This window comes from Rana temporaria, chromosome 11, assembly GCF_905171775.1.
Source record: "Rana temporaria chromosome 11, aRanTem1.1, whole genome shotgun sequence".
Classification (NCBI taxonomy): domain Eukaryota; kingdom Metazoa; phylum Chordata; class Amphibia; order Anura; family Ranidae; genus Rana; species Rana temporaria.
Genome location: NC_053499.1, coordinates 162,303,841 through 162,321,203, shown reverse-complemented (window position 1 = coordinate 162,321,203; position 17,363 = coordinate 162,303,841).

Below are 17,363 nucleotides of genomic sequence, written 5' to 3'. Positions count from 1 at the left end.
TGTGTATATAGGACCATACGCGTGTGTGTATATAGGACCATACGTGTGTGTGTGTGTGTGTATAGGACCATACGTGTGTGTGTGTATATAGGACCATACGTGTGTGTGTATAGGACCATACGTGTGTGTGTGTGTGTGTGTGTGTGTGTGTGTATAGGACCATACGTGTGTGTGTGTGTGTGTATAGGACCATACGTGTGTGTGTATAGGACCATACGTGTGTGTGTATATAGGACCATACGTGTGTGTGTATATAGGACCATACGTGTGTGTGTATATAGGACCATACGTGTGTGTGTATAGGACCATCCGTGTGTGTATATAGGACCATACGTGTGTGTGTATATAGGACCATACGTGTGTGTGTGTATATAGGACCATACGTGTGTGTGTGTATATAGGACCATACGTGTGTGTGTATATAGGACCATACGTGTGTGTGTATATAGGACCATACGTGTGTGTGTATATAGGACCATACGTGTGTGTGTATATAGGACCATACGTGTGTGTGTATATAGGACCATACGTGTGTGTGTATATAGGACCATACGTGTGTGTGTATAGGACCATCCGTGTGTGTATATAGGACCATACGTGTGTGTGTATAGGACCATCCGTGTGTGTGTATATAGGACCATACGTGTGTGTGTATATAGGACCATACGTGTGTGTGTGTATATAGGACCATACGTGTGTGTGTGTATATAGGACCATACGTGTGTGTGTGTGTGTATAGGACCATACGTGTGTGTGTATAGGACCATCCGTGTGTGTGTATATAGGACCATACGTGTGTGTGTATATAGGACCATACGTGTGTGTGTATAGGACCATCCGTGTGTGTATATAGGACCATACGTGTGTGTGTATATAGGACCATACGTGTGTGTGTATAGGACCATCCGTGTGTGTATATAGGACCATACGTGTGTGTGTATAGGACCATCCGTGTGTGTGTATAGGACCATACGTGTGTGTGTATATAGGACCATATGTGTGTGTATATAGGACCATACGTGTGTGTATATAGGACCATACGTGTGTGTATATAGGACCATACGTGTGTGTATATAGGACCATACGTGTGTGTATATATATATATACACACACACACACACCTTTTTTTTCCTTTTATTGGTTGAACTAGATGCGTTTTTTTTTTCAACCAGATTAACTTTGTAACTTTGTAACTATATTAACCACTTGCCCCCCCCCCCCCCCAGGCGAATTCCACCTCCTCTCCTACATGTAAAAATCGTCATTTAATTTTTTTTGGCTAGAAAATTACTCAAAAGCCCCAAACATTATGGGCCAGATCCACGTAGCGCGGCGCATTTTTACGTCCGGCGTAGCGTATCTCAGATACACTACGCCTCCGTAACTTACATCGTATTTTCCGTATCCACAAAGAATTTGCGCCGTAAGTTACGGCGGCGTAGTGTAAATGTGTCGGCGTAAGGGCGCGCAATTCAAATGACCAAGTTGTGGGCGTGTTTTATGTCAATACGTCTTGACCCCACGAAAATGACGTTTTTTTTTTTTTTAACGGCCCATGCGCCGTCCGTGGGGGTATCCCAGTGCGCATGCTCCAAATTAACACGCAACAAGTCAATGCTTTCGACGTGAACGTAATTTTACGCAAAGCCCTATTCGCGAACGTTTTACGCAAACGGGGGAAAATTCGTCGCTGGCCCGACGTCCATACTTAACATTGCGTATGCCTCATAGACCCAGGGGTAACTTTACGCCGGAAAAAGCCTTACGGAAACCACGTAAAAAAATGCACCGGCCGGACTAACGTTTGAGGATCGGCGGATCTAGCTAATTTGCATACTCAACGCGGAAATCAACGGAAGCACCACCTAGCGGCCAGCGTAAATATGCACCTAAGATCCGACGGCGTACTAAGACGTACGTCAGTCGGATCTAGCCCACATTCAGGCGTATCTTGTTTTGTGGATACAAAACAAAGATACGCCGGAGCATCCTAGAAGTTACGCGCCGTAAAAAAAAAAAAAACATAGTGGTGATTAACTCCTTCAATACCGGGCACTTTCACCCCCTTCCTGCCCAGGCCGATTCTCAGCATTCAGCGCTGTCATGCGACATCGCCCAAGAATGAGGGAGGACCCCCCGCCCACCATCAGCCACCCAAAAAATCTCTATCTGTGTAAAAAAAAAAAAAAAAATGATAAAAATGTCATATGGATACAATGTTGCATGACCGCGTAATTGTCCTTAAAAGTGTGACAACACTGAAAGCTGACCTGGGGAGGAGCAAAGTGTCCGGTATTGAAGGGGTTAAAAAGGTCACCTGACATGTCCACTTTATGGCTGGGGTTTGTAGTCCCCCAGCCCCGGGGGGTGCATCATGTTTGTCCGCACCGGACGGCTCCTTTGTTTTCTACATCTAAAGCTTCTTAACCTTTTGCCAGATAATTGAATTTTCAGCTGCTGAGCGGCAGATTTTACCATTACCGCGCCTTTCTGATGACATCACTGCAGTCAGTTAACTCAGTCGGGGGCCCAGCAAGGATACCCCGGCAGATACCCCGATATCAGGGGGGGGGGGCAGCAGTGGCAGCGCAGCGCCTGTATCCTGACACCGCGCCTAACAGCACAGGCGGCAAAATGGAGGCTCAATCAACGCTCAGCGCCCATTATTAGCGCGACCGCAGCTGGCAATCAGAGAGTTACACCCGGGACATGGGAGGCGATAAGACGGCTGTTGTTCAGTGACTCACCTACCAGGCATCAGAAGAGATAAACAGCGAGGAGGAAGAACGCCAAATCCATCGGAATCGCATTCATTCTTCTTACAAAGGGATTGTCCTGCGTCACAAAAATAAAGCAATGAAAATATTATAGAATTATGTATTAAAATTAAAAATAATCTGACATACAAATCAACCACTTCAGCCCCCCGGACCATTTGGCTGGCCAAAGACCAGGGCCACTTTTTGGGATTCGGCACTGCGTCGCTTTAACAGACAATTGCGCGGTCGTGCGACGTCGCTCCCAAACAAAATTGGCGTCCTTTTTTCTCCCACAAATCGAGATTTCTTTTGGTGGTATTTGATCACCTCTGCGGTTTTTATTTTTTGCGCTATGAACAAAAATAGAGTGAGAATTAAAAAAAAAAATGTTTTTTTAATTTTTGCTATAATAAATATCCCCCAAAAATATATAAAAAAACGTTTTTTTGCCTCAGTTTAGGCCGATACATATTCATCTACATATTTTTGGAAAAATAAAAAAGCGTTTATTGATTGGTTTGCGCAAAAGTTATAGCGTCTACAAAATAGGGGACAGTTTTATGGCATTTTTATAAATATTTTTTTTTTACTAGTAATGGCGGCGATCAGCGATTTTTATCGTGACTGCGACATTATAGCGGACTCATCGGACACCATTTTTGGACCATTGTCATTTTTACAGCGATCAGTGCTATAAAAATGCACCGATTACTATAAAAATGACACTGGCAGGGAAGGAGTTAACCTGTAGGGGGGCACTGAAGAGGTTAAGTGTGACCTAGGGAGTGATTCTAACCGTTAGGGGGCGTGGCTTGCTGTGACACGTCACTGACCGCTGCTCCCGATGACAGGGAACAGACGATCAGTGACATGTCACTAGGAAGAACGGGGAGATGTTGTGTTTACACTGACATCTCCCCGTTCTTCAGCTCTGTGACCCGATCGCGGGACACTGGCGGACATCGAGTCCGCGGGTCCTGTGGACACGGTCACGGGGCTCGCGACTGGGTCACGAGCGCGCCGCCAGGGCAATTTAAAGGGGACGTATATATATATACACACACACACGCCCATTCGCGCAGACGTGCCATTCTGTCGACGTAAAAAGTTGTGCGGCGGTCGTTGGGTTTTTTTTTTCTAAAAAAATAAATAAAATAAGTATGAAAAAAATGTGAAAAAATAAATAAAACAGTTTTCATATTTTGTTATAAAATTTTGCAAACAGGTAATTCTTCTCCTTCACTGAGAAGTGTTGTGAAAGATGCCGATTATTTTGAAGGCCAATAAAGGGAATTTTTTATCTTCCGTTTTGTTTTCTGATGACCTTCACCCGACTTTTTGTACAGTAAAGTGTTGATGATAATGAGGATGTGTTTGGAAGGGGGAGGGGGGCTGGGGTCAGGGCCCAGAGGAGTTTATTTACCCCCCTGCTGTCTGACCCTCTTTTGCACATGTTGCCGGTATTTTGATAGTTGCCTGGAAGTCGGACCATTTGTCACATGAAGACAATGCGATGCCGGGCCAGCCGTGTCTTCTGGGACATCAGGAACGGCCCCCGATACATTGTTACTTTTATTTATTAATCTTTACCAAACTTTCTCAGACTTCCCACCCCAGAGGAACCCTTGAAATAATTTTCTGGTCTTGGGGAACCCCCAGATAAAATATTAAGGATCAGTAAATTGTACCCAGACTTGTCAGAATGATTTTAACGACCCCCCCCCCCCCCAGCCCCCCTCCTCACCTCCTGGGAAAACAATTTGCCTTCATAATGAACTTAGTGATTGTAAACAATCACTTTAAAAGAATTACTCTCTATCCCCCCCACCACCTCCCTGTTCTTTCCCTTCCCCCTCCTCTCTCTTTTTTTTTTTCTCTGTTTTTATTTTTATATTATTTTTTTATTATTATTATTTAAAAACAGGCCACAAAATGAAAACCACATCACAAAAGTCAAAATAATAAATTTTCATCTATTAGGCCTCGTACAGACGGGCAAACATGTACGATGAAAACGGTCCGCCGGACCGTTTTCACCGTACATGCCCCGCCCGGAGATTTCTGTATGATGGCTGTACACACCATCGTACAGAAATCCGCGCGTACACGATACGTGGCGACGAGGCCGCGACGATGACGCAGCGACGTGCGCGGCCCTGGCAGTTCAATGCTTCCACGCATGCGTCGAAGTCATTCGACGCATGCGAGGGATGGCGGCCGCTCGGACATGTACGTTAAGTCTGTACAGACGACCGAACATGTCCGACGGAGAGGATTCCAGCGGGCATGTTTCTAAGCAAGTTTAGAAACATTTGCCCGCTGGAAAACGGTCCGGCGGGCAAATGTCCGCTGGAATCCTGTCCGCTCGGCTGTACAGACGACCGAACATGTCTGCTGAAACTGGTCCGCGGACAAATATCAGCAGACATGTTCGGTCGTCTGTACGGGGCCTTAGGTGCAATAAAAACTGGAAAAAATAAATAAAATAAAACTGTGTATGTTTAAAATAAGTTTCTTAGCATGCCAAGAAACTTGTCCGCTGGAAAGCTGTCCGTCGGACATGTCCGCTGGTTAGTATGACTCATCGGACATGTCCGCTGGTTGTGACGTATAACCAGCGGCCCGAAATCCCGCGCATGCGTCGAATTGATTCGACGCATGCGTGGAAGAATTGTACTTCCGTGTCAGAGAACGTTGGTGTCGTATACGTCACTGCGTTCTCTGTCCGCGGGGATTTTGGTCTGATGGTCCGGACATGTCTGGTCGTGTGTACAAGGCCTAAGTGTAGCAATAAGTTGCTAAATGTTGTCCCTTCATTACATGTAACCATATTGCTACACTTAGAGGCGGAGCCTCTCTTCTCTTTTATACTCAGTTGTGACGCTACTCTTATACCAAGACATCGCTTGTATATCAAGGCAAAATTAATTTAACATTTTTGCTTGTCTTGCAAAACACTCTCAAACCAAGTTACTCTCAAACCAAGGTTTTACTGAAATAAAAAAAGAAAAACATTCCCAGCACAGCAAGAGCTGACCACGCTGTGCTCTCCTGCTTAGTGTGGTCAGTCTATAATAGGGGATCAGAGGGACTGGCAGGAACACCAGGGATTTCACACAAAGGAAGTACAGTGGAACCTCGGTTTACAAGTGTTGTCTTGCAACACAAGCAGAATTCAAGCTAATGGGGTGTGCAGTACCACATTTGGCCAGAGGTGCAGGTGACACTAGGAACAGTTCGGAAACCGTTTGGAAATACTCGGAATCACTCCAAAAGACTCAGTTCCCGGGTGTTTCTGAGCCTTTACAAGGGTTTCCGAGATCAACCGAGCTGTCCCCGATCATTTCTGAGGCTCTCTGGTGCCCCCCCCCCCACCTCATGGCCACATGCGGTATTGCATCCTATTGAAGTCAATGCGGAACAAATTATTTCCATTGACTTCAATGGGGAAACTCGCTTTGATATGCGAGTGCTTTGGATTACAAGCGTTCTCCTGGAATGGATTATCCTCATAATCCGAGGTTCCTCATTAATACAAAGAGAAAAGGAGACTTTCTCATACCAGTACATGGGGCGCAGGCCACATATCAGGGGGAGGGAATGTTGGGGTAACAAACACTTTAATATTAGGAAAATAATAATAGCCAGAAAGAGAAGCACAAAAAGGGAAAACACTTTAGTGTTCAATCATAACTGAGGTCAGTGGTCCCTTCAGGTGGCCAGACATGTATGGAAATTTCGATCCACGTGTGGCCACTGCGGTGGAACAGAAATCAATCTACCAATTGAAACAAAGTCTAAAATAATTGCTGATGACAGGTCCTCTTCAGACTACAGTCTGCACTGTTTAGCTCTGGTGATTATTTAGAACAGACAGCTCCACCTGGAGGTCAGTCAAAATATTACATTAACAACAACAAAAAATTGCCTTGGAGGGCATCTACAGCTGAAGGAGAAACTGAAGTGCTACAGATAAGGAAGAACAAGTGAGATCTTCAAGCTCTAAGCCTTATATATGGATCAGTGGCGGCTGGTGCTCAAAATTTTTGGGGGGGGGCGCAAACTAAAAAAAAGTTGCAGCCTCACTGTGCCCATCAAATGCAGCCACTCTGCCATCAATTGTCACCACTGTGCCATGCCATCAAACGCAGCCACTGTGCCATCAATTGTCACCACTGTGCCATGCCATCAAACGCAGCCACTGTGCCATCAATTGTCACCACTGTGCCATCAATTGTCACCACTGTGCCATGCCATCAAACGCAGCCACTGTGCCATCAATTCACACCACTGTGCACTTTAATTGTCACCGCTGTGCCCTTTAATTGTCACCACTGTGCCCTTTAATTGTCACCACTGTGCCATGCCATCAAACACAGCCACTGGTCCATCAATTGTCACCACTGTGCCCTTTAATTGTCACCGCTGTGCCCTTTAATTGTCACCGCTGTGTCCTTTAATTGTCACCACTGTGCCTATTGTCGCCACTATGCCCATTGATGTAGCCGCTGTGCCCTGTAAAGTGCCCCTCCCCCCCCCCCCCGCCCGGCACTTACCTTTACTGAAGTCAGCCATCCACGTCCCTCGATGTCTTCTACCGCCCTCGATGACTGACAGGCGTCTCAGCCAATCAGGTTACCGGTAGCCAGAATCAGCCAACCTGATTGGCTGAGACGCCTGTCAGTCTTATCCAAGGAGCGCATCCCTAGTGCATTCCGAGGATAAGCTTCCGAGACACGAGGGCTCTACTCGGAAAAGCCTATCAGAGTCGTTGGCTCTGATGGGCACTTCCGTACAGCCAACCAGCTGCCGTTATTCAGATGGCCGGACATGAGCGCCGACCATCTGAATAGAACAGCGGCGATAAGAACATAGATTTGTGCAATGCATGAATCTGTTATTAGACTCAGTGGCGGTGAGAGACAGAGGGGGCGGCGCTCCAGCGCCCTCTATGGACGAACCGCCACTGATATGGAGTACAGTAAAACCTTGGTTTGAGAGTAACTTGGTTTGAGAGCGTTTTGCAAGACAAGCAAAATGTTTTAATACATTTTGCCTTGATATACAAGCGATGTCTTGATATAAGAGCAGCGTCATGTCACCACTGAGTATAAAAGAGAAGAGAGGCTCCGCCTCTAAGTGTAGCAATATGGTTACATGTAATGAAGGGACAACATTTAGCAACTTATTGCTACACTTAGAGGCGCCTCTCTTCTCTTTTATACTCTGTAAAAATAAAAAATAGTGCTTTGGATTACAAGCCTGTTTCTGGAACGAGTTTTCCTCGCAATCCGAGGTTTTACAGTATATATTTCCAGGGCTTGTCTGTAAAGAAAAAAAATCTTAGACACGATTTCCTGCGCCGTCGTATCTTAGGGTGCAATATTTCCACTGGCCGCTAGGTGGCGCTTCCGTTGAGTTCGGCGTAGAATATGCAAATGACTAGATACGCCGATTCACGAACGTACGCTTGCCCGTCGCAGTAAAGATACGCCGTTTCCGTAAGAGGTACGCCGGCGTAAAGATAAAGCTGCCCCCTAGGTGGCCTAGCCAATGTTAAGTATGGCCGTCGTTCCCTCGTCGAAATTTCCAAATTTTACGTTGTTTGCGTAAGTCGTCCGTGAATGGGGCTGGACGTAATTTACGTTCACGTCGAAACCAATACGTCCTTGCGGCGTACTTTGGAGCAATGCACACTGGGATATGTCCACGGACGGCGCATGCGCCGTTGGTAAAAAACGTCAATCACGTCGGGTCACAAGTAATTTACATTAAACACGCCCCCTTCATCCTCATTTGAATTAGGCGCGCTTACGCCGTCCCATTCACGCTACGCCGCCGTAACTTAGGAGGCAAGTGCTTTGTGAATACAGCACTTGCCTCTCTGACTTACGGCGGCGCAGCGTAAATACGATACGCTACGCTGCCTCAAAGATGCGCCCAGCTACCTGAATCTAGCTAATAGAAATTAACCACTTACAGACCGGAAGATTTCCCCCTTAATGACCAGGCCATTTTTTTTGCGATACGGCACTGTGTCCCTTTAACCACTTACCGACCGCTTCACAAACATTTACATCGGCAGAATGGCTCCTGTGGGCAAAGCAACATACCTTTACGTTGCTTTGAAAATCCCGCGTGCGCCCACCCGCCGCAAGCTTCGTGACCGTGCCCGCGGGACCCGATTACTCGATGTCCGCCAGTGTCTCGCGATCGTGTCACAGGGCTGCAGAACGGGGAGATGCCCTTGTAAACAAGGCATTTCCCTGTTCTACCTGGTGACAGGACACTGATCTACAGCTCCCTGTTATCGAAAGCAGTGATCAGTGTCGTTTCACTTGTAACAGGTAAGTCTGGTAAAATGTTCTAATACACACAGTGCATACTACCAATGGTACTTACCTGCAGAGGACCACAAGCAGTCCCAAAACTGCGCTCCACCTCCAGAGGCGGCAATACTAATCCAAGAAATAGGAAGCAATTTTTTTGTTTTTAAGCGATAGTAAATTTTGTAAAAAAATATATAATTGAACCCCTTCAGGTTATTAAGTCAAGATAGGAAGACGAACGCCCGGAATGCGTCTTTGTAGAAAACATACAGAACTTTTATTAGCACAACGGATGAAATTGCAGCCAGAGAAGATTTCATGGTTTGGTAATAATCGGAGAAACTCAGCAATGTTACTGGCTGGGCTAATAAAAGCAGGTCGGGTGGACATCTTCCTATATTACTAACCTGCAGGGGGTGTGAGAACATTCTTCTTTTTTTATTTTTTTTACAGAATTTACTACTGCTATAAAATAAAAAAAGAGTGAGAAAGAGAGAGCAAATGACAGTGAGAGGGAGAGAGAGAGAGAGAGAGAGAGAGAGAAAGGAAGAAAGAAAGAAAGAAAGAAAAAGAGAGAGGGAGGGGGAGGGAGAGAGAGAGAGAGAGAGAGAGAGAGAGAGAGAGAGAGAGAGAGAGAGAGAGAGAGAGAGAGAGAGAGAGAGAGAGAGAGAAAAAGAGAGAAAGAAACAAAGAAAGAAAGAAAGAGAGAGAGAGAGAGAGAAATAAAGAAAAGAGAGAGGGAGAGAGAGAGAGAGAGAGAGAGAGAGAGAGAAAAAGAGAGAAAGAAAAAGAGAGAGAGAAAGAAAAAGAGAGAGAGAGAGAGAGAGAGAGAGAGAGAGAGAGAGAGAGAGAGAGAGAGAGAGAGAGAGAGAGAGAGAGAGAGAGAGAGAGAGAGAGAGAGAGAGGGGGGGGGGAGAGAGGGGAAAGAGAGAAAGAAATAAAGAAAGAAATAAAGAAAGAGAGAGAGAGGTGAGAGAGAGGGGGAGAGAAAGAAAGAAAGAAAGAAAGAAAGAAAGAAAGAAAGAGAGGGAGAGAGAAAAGGAGAGAAAGAACTAAAGAAAAAGAAATAGAAAAGAGCGATAAAGAAAGAAAGAAAGAGAGAAAGAACAAAAGAAAGGGAGAAAAAAAACAAAGAAAGAGAGAGAGAGAAAACAAGAGAGCAAGAACAAAAGAAAGAGAAAGAGAGAGAAGAGAGAGAGAGAGAGAGAGAGAGGGGCGAGAGAAAGAGAAAGCGGAAGAGAGGGAGAGAGAAAAGAACTAAAGAAAGAGAAAAGAACAAAAGAAAGAAAGAGAGAAAAGAGAGAGAAAGAGAGAGAGAACTAAAGAAAAAGAGAAAAGAGTGAGAAAGAAAGAGAGAGAAAATATATATAGAGAGAGAGAGAGAGAGAGAGAGAGAGAGAGAGAGAGAGAGAGAGAAAAAGAGAGAGAGAGAGAGAGAGAGAGAGAGAGAGAGAGAGAGAGAGAGAGAGAGAGAGAGAGAGAGAGAGAGAGAGAGAGAGAGAGAGAGAGAGAGAGAGAAAGAAAAAAGAGAAAGAACTAAAGAAAGAGAAAAGAGCAAGAAAGAAAGAGAGAAAGAACAAAAGAAAGAAAGAGAGAGAAAGAAAGAAAGAAAGAAAGAAAGAAAGAAAGAAAGAAAGAAAGAAAGAGAGAGAGAGAGAGAGAAAGAGAGAAATAGAAAAGAGAGAGATAGATAAGAGAGAGAAAGAAAGAAAGAAAGAAAGAAAGAAAGAAAGAAAGAAAGAAAGAAAGAAAAGAAAGAAAGAAAGAAAGAAAGAAAGAAAGGTGTTCTCATTACCACTAGGTGGCAGCAAAGACCAATGATACCAAAGTAATACTTTACAAAGCAGATACAACAACTGAGTAGCGGAATTCTTTAGGCAAAACACTGAAATCGCGATGCCTTTAAAATCCCAACATTGTTGGCGGTCAGAGAGTGAGGACAGGATACATTGTTGGTAGTCAGAGAGTGAGGACAGGATACATTGCTGGGGGTCAGAGAGGGAGGACAGGATACATTGTTGGAGGTCAGAGAGTGAGGACAGGATACATTGTTGGCGGTCAGAGAGTCAGGACAGGATACATTGTTGGTGGTCAGAGAGTGAGGACAGGATACATTGTTGGTGGTCAGAGAGTCAGGACAGGATACATTGTTGGTGGTCAGAGAGTCAGGACAGGATACATTGTTGGGGGTCAGAGAGTGAGGACAGGATACATTGTTGGAGATCAGAGAGTGAGGACAGGATACATTGTTGGTGGTCAGAGAGTGAGGACAGGATACATTGCTGGGGGTCAGAGAGGGAGGACAGGATACATTGTTGGCGGTCAGAGAGTCAGGACAGGATACATTGTTGGTGGTCAGAGAGTGAGCACAGGATACATTGTTGGTGGTCAGAGAGTGAGGACAGGATACATTGCTGGGGGTCAGAGAGTGAGGACAGGATACACTGTAGGAGATCAGAGAGGGAGGACAGGATACATTGTTGGTGGTCAGAGAGTGAGGACAGGATACATTGTTGGCGGTCAGAGAGTGAGGACAGGATACATTGTTGGCGGTCAGAGAGTGAGGACAGGATACATTGTTGGCGGTCAGAGAGTGAGGACAGGATACATTGTTGGCGGTCAGAGAGTGAGGACAGGATACGTTGTTGGTGGTCAGAGAGTGAGGACAGGATACATTGTTGGAGGTCAGAGAGTGAGGACAGGATACATTGTTGGCAGTCAGAGAGTGAGGACAGGATACATTGTTGGTGGTCAGAGAGTGAGGACAGGATACATTGTTGGCGGTCAGAGAGTGAGGACAGGATACATTGTAGAAGATCAGAGAGGGAGGACAGGATACATTGTTGGTGGTCAGAGAGTGAGGATAGGATACATTGTTGGCGGTCAGAGAGTGAGGACAGGATACATTGTAGGAGGTCAGAGAGTGAGGACAGAATACATTGTTGGGGGTCAGAGAGAGGACAGGATACATTGTAGGAGGTCAGAGAGTGAGGACAGGATACATTGTTGGTGGTCAGAGAGTGAGGACAGGATACATTGTTGGCGGTCAGAGAGTGAGGACAGGATACATTGTTGGGGGTCAGAGAGTGAGGACAGGATACATTGTTGGAGATCAGAGAGTGAGGACAGGATACATTGTTGGCGGTCAGAGAGTGAGGACAGGATACATTGCTGGGGGTCAGAGAGTGAGGACAGGATACATTGTTGGCGGTCAGAGTGAGGACAGGATACATTGTTGGAGGTCAGAGAGTGAGGACAGGATACATTGTTGGTGGTCAGAGAGTGAGGACAGGATACATTGTAGGAGATCAGAGAGTGAGGACAGGATACATTGTAGGAGATCAGAGAGTGAGGACAGGATACATTGTTGGCGGTCAGAGAGTGAGGACAGGATACATTGTAGAAGATCAGAGAGGGAGGACAGGATACATTGTTGGTGGTCAGAGAGTGAGGATAGGATACATTGTTGGCGGTCAGAGAGTGAGGACAGGATACATTGTTGGAGATCAGAGAGTGAGGACAGGATACATTGTTGGAGATCAGAGAGTGAGGACAGGATACATTGTTGGGGGTCAGAGAGTGAGGACAGGATACATTGTTGGGGGTCAGAGAGTGAGGACAGGATACATTGTTGGAGATCAGAGAGTGAGGACAGGATACATTGTTGGGGGTCAGAGAGTGAGGACAGGATACATTGCTGGGGGTCAGAGAGTGAGGACAGGATACATTGTTGGTGGTGAGAGGACAGGATACATTGTTGGCGGTCAGAGAGTGAGGACAGGATACATTGTTGGCGGTCAGAGAGTGAGGACAGGATACATTGTTGGAGATCAGAGAGTGAGGACAGGATACATTGCTGGGGGTCAGAGAGTGAGGACAGGATACATTGCTGGGGGTCAGAGAGTGAGGACAGGATACATTGTTGGTGGTCAAAGAGTGAGGACAGGATACATTGTTAGCGGTCAGAGAGTGAGGACAGGATACATTGTTGGTGGTCAGAGAGTGAGGACAGGATACATTGTTGGCGGTCAGAGAGTGAGGACAGGATACATTGTTGGTGGTCAGAGAGTGAGGACAGGATACATTGCTGGGGGTCAGAGAGTGAGGACAGGATACATTGTTGGCGGTCAGAGAGTGAGGACAGGATACATTGTTGGTGGTCAGAGAGTGAGGACAGGATACATTGCTGGGGGTCAGAGAGTGAGGACAGGATACATTGTTGGTGGTCAGAGAGTGAGGACAGGATACATTGTAGGAGGTCAGAGAGTGAGGACAGGATACATTGTTGGCGGTCAGAGAGTGAGGACAGGATACATTGTTAGCGGTCAGAGAGTGAGGACAGGATACATTGTTGGTGGTCAGAGAGTGAGGACAGGATACATTGTTGGTGGTCAGAGAGTGAGGACAGGATACATTGTTGGCGGTCAGAGAGTGAGCTCACGTGTCAGGAGGCGGAGCTCAGACTCCTTACGGTAATAATTGCAGACATTTGCGGCGATGTACTTTGCAGGTGAGCGGCGGCGGCTGGAGAACATCTTTGTAGGGTTGTTTTTTCCTCCATTAGACGAAGGTTCACCTCCGCGCCGGCGTCTGTCATATCGTCTCACGTCACAGAACTCAGCTAATCAGCATGCATTGTGTGAATAAACACAGATAGGCGGCAGCGTTGCCGCCGCAGGCTGTAGCGCCGTAGAAAGCCCTCCTGGCTCCTGCTGTCACAGCTCATATAGTCACAGAAGCCGTGCCACACAGGATGCCCGCAGGCTGTGCCATCTTGTCAGCCCACATATGCTCAGCTTATGTGACGGGAGCTGGAGGTGAGAGGAAGAGCCAACGAGCGTCCGCCGCCCACGTCTCCCTCACCTGACCGTCCTCAGCCGCTGATCATCCTGCCGCAATCTGAGGGGGGGAGGGGAAATGCCTGCATTGCTCATAGCAACCAGACGTGATACTACAACCCCCTCCATCCCCCCAACCTACGCAACCAGAATCTGCCGGTCCCCCAGACTGTGTGTGGGGTCCTCACTCAGAACCCGGCGATACAAGCGCCCGCCCCCCCCGCGCCAATTTATTATATATACACTCACCGGCCACTTTATTAGGTACACCTGTTCAGTCGCTCGGTAACACAAATTGCTAATCAGCCAATCACACGGCAGCAACTCAATGCATTTAGGCATCTAGACCTGGTGAAGACGACTTGCTGAAGGTCAACCCGAGCCTCAGAATGGGGGAAGGAAGGGGATTTCGCGACTTAGAACGTGGCGCGGTTGTTTGGTGGCAGACGGGCCGGTCTGAGCGTTTCTGGGATTTTCACACACAAGCATCTCTCAGGATTACAGAGAATGATGGGAAAAGAGAAAATATCCAGTGAGCGGCGGTTGTGTGGAGGAAAATGCCTTGTTGAGGTCAGAGGAGAATGGGGCAGAGGAAAGAAAGACAACAGGAACTCACATAACCCCTCCTCCTTACACATGAGGTATGCAGAATACCAACGCACAACACATCCAACCTTGAAGCAGTTGGGCTACAGCAGCAGAAGATCCCACCGGGGGCCACTCCTGTCAGCCAAGAACAGGAAACTGAGGCTACAATTGGCACAGGAAGGATCACCAACATTGGACAATAGAAGATTACTAGCAAGGGGGACCTAATAAAGGGGGTCCAACCCGCTACTAGCAAGGGGGACCTAATAAAGGGGGTCCAACCCGCTACTAGCAAGGGGGACCTAATAAAGGGGGTCCAACCTGCTACTAGCAAGGGGGACCTAATAAAGGGGGTCCAACCCGCTACTAGCAAGGGGGACCTAATAAAGGGGGTCCAACCCGCTACTAGCAAGGGGGACCTAATAAAGGGGGTCCAACCTGCTACTAGCAAGGGGGACCTAATAAAGGGGGTCCAACCCGCTACTAGCAAGGGGGACCTAATAAAGGGGGTCCAACCCGCTACTAGCAAGGGGGACCTAATAAAGGGGGTCCAACCCGCTACTAGCAAGGGGGAACTAATAAAGGGGGTCAACCCTGCTACTGAAGGGGACCTAATAAGGGGGTCCAACCCGCTACTAGCAAGGGGGACCTAATAAAGGGGGTCAACCCGCTACTAGCAAGGGGGACCTAATAAAGTGGGTCCAACCCGCTACTAGCAAGGGGGACCTAATAAAGTGGGTCCAACCTGCTACTAGCAAGGGGGACCTAATAAAGGGGGTCCAACCCGCTACTAGCAAGGGGGACCTAATAAAGGGGGTCCAACCCGCTACTAGCAAGGGGGACCTAATAAAGGGGGTCCAACCCGCTACTAGCAAGGGGGACCTAATAAAGGGGGTCCAACCCGCTACTAGCAAGGGGGACCTAATAAAGGGGGTCCAACCCGCTACTAGCAAGGGGGACCTAATAAAGGGGGTCCAACCCGCTACTAGCAAGGGGGACCTAATAAAGGGGGTCCAACCCGCTACTAGCAAGGGGGACCTAATAAAGGGGGTCCAACCTGCTACTAGCAAGGGGGACCTAATAAAGGGGGTCCAACCCGCTACTAGCAAGGGGGACCTAATAAAGGGGGTCCAACCCGCTACTAGCAAGGGGGACCTAATAAAGGGGGTCCAACCCGCTACTAGCAAGGGGGACCTAATAAAGGGGGTCCAACCCGCTACTAGCAAGGGGGAACCTAATAAAGGGAGTCCAACCTGCTACTAGAAAAATGTACCTAATAAAGGGGGTCCAACCCACTACTAGCAAGGGGGACCTAATAAAGGGGGTCCAAACCGCTACTAGCAAGGGGGACCTAATAAAGGGGGTCCAACCCGCTACTAGCAAGGGGGGCCTAATAAAGGGGGTCCAACCCGCTACTAGCAAGGGGGAACTAATAAAGGGGGTCCAACCCGCTACTGGCAAGGGGGACCTAATAAAGGGGGTCCAACCCGCTACTAGCAAGGGGGACCTAATAAAGGGGGTCCAACCCGCTACTAGCAAGGGGGAACTAATAAAGGGGGTCCAACCCGCTACTGGCAAGGGGGACCTAATAAAGGGGGTCCAACCCGCTACTAGCAAGGGGGACCTAATAAAGTGGGTCCAACCCGCTACTAGCAAGGGGGACCTAATAAAGTGGGTCCAACCTGCTACTAGCAAGGGGGACCTAATAAAGGGGGTCCAACCCGCTACTAGCAAGGGGGACCTAATAAAGGGGGTCCAACCCGCTACTAGCAAGGGGGACCTAATAAAGTGGGTCCAACCCGCTACTAGCAAGGGGGACCTAATAAAGTGGGTCCAACCCGCTACTAGCAAGGGGGACCTAATAAAGGGGGTCCAACCCGCTACTAGCAAGGGGGACCTAATAAAGGGGGTCCAACCTGCTACTAGCAAGGGGGACCTAATAAAGGGGGGTCCAACCCGCTACTAGCAAGGGGGACCTAATAAAGGGGGTCCAACCTGCTACTAGCAAGGGGGACCTAATAAAGGGGGTCCAACCCGCTACTAGCAAGGGGGACCTAATAAAGTGGGTCCAACCTGCTACTAGCAAGGGGGACCTAATAAAGGGGGTCCAACCCGCTACTAGCAAGGGGGACCTAATAAAGGGGGTCCAACCTGCTACTAGCAAGGGGGACCTAATAAAGGGGGTCCAACCCGCTACTAGCAAGGGGGACCTAATAAAGGGGGTCCAACCTGCTACTAGCAAGGGGGACCTAATAAAGGGGGTCCAACCCGCTACTAGCAAGGGGGACCTAATAAAGGGGGTCCAACCCGCTACTAGCAAGGGGAACCTAATAAAGGGAGTCCAACCTGCTACTAGAAAAATGTACCTAATAAAGGGGGTCCAACCCACTACTAGCAAGGGGGACCTAATAAAGGGGGTCCAAACCGCTACTAGCAAGGGGGACCTAATAAAGGGGGTCCAACCCGCTACTAGCAAGGGGGGCCTAATAAAGGGGGTCCAACCCGCTACTAGCAAGGGGGACCTAATAAAGGGGGTCCAACCTGCTACTAGCAAGGGGGGACCTAATAAAGGGGGTCCAACCCGCTACTAGCAAGGGGGACCTAATAAAGGGGGTCCAACCCACTACTAGCAAGGGGGACCCAATAAAAGGGGTCCAACCCGCTACTAGCAAGGGGGACCTAATAAAGGGGGTCTAACCCACTACTAGCAAGGTGGACCTAATAAAGGGGGTCTAACCCACTACTAGCAAGGGGGACCTAATAAAGGGGGTCCAACCCGCTACTAGCAAGGAGGACCTAATAAAGGGGGTCCAACCCGCTACCAGCAAGGGGGACCTAATAAAGGGGGT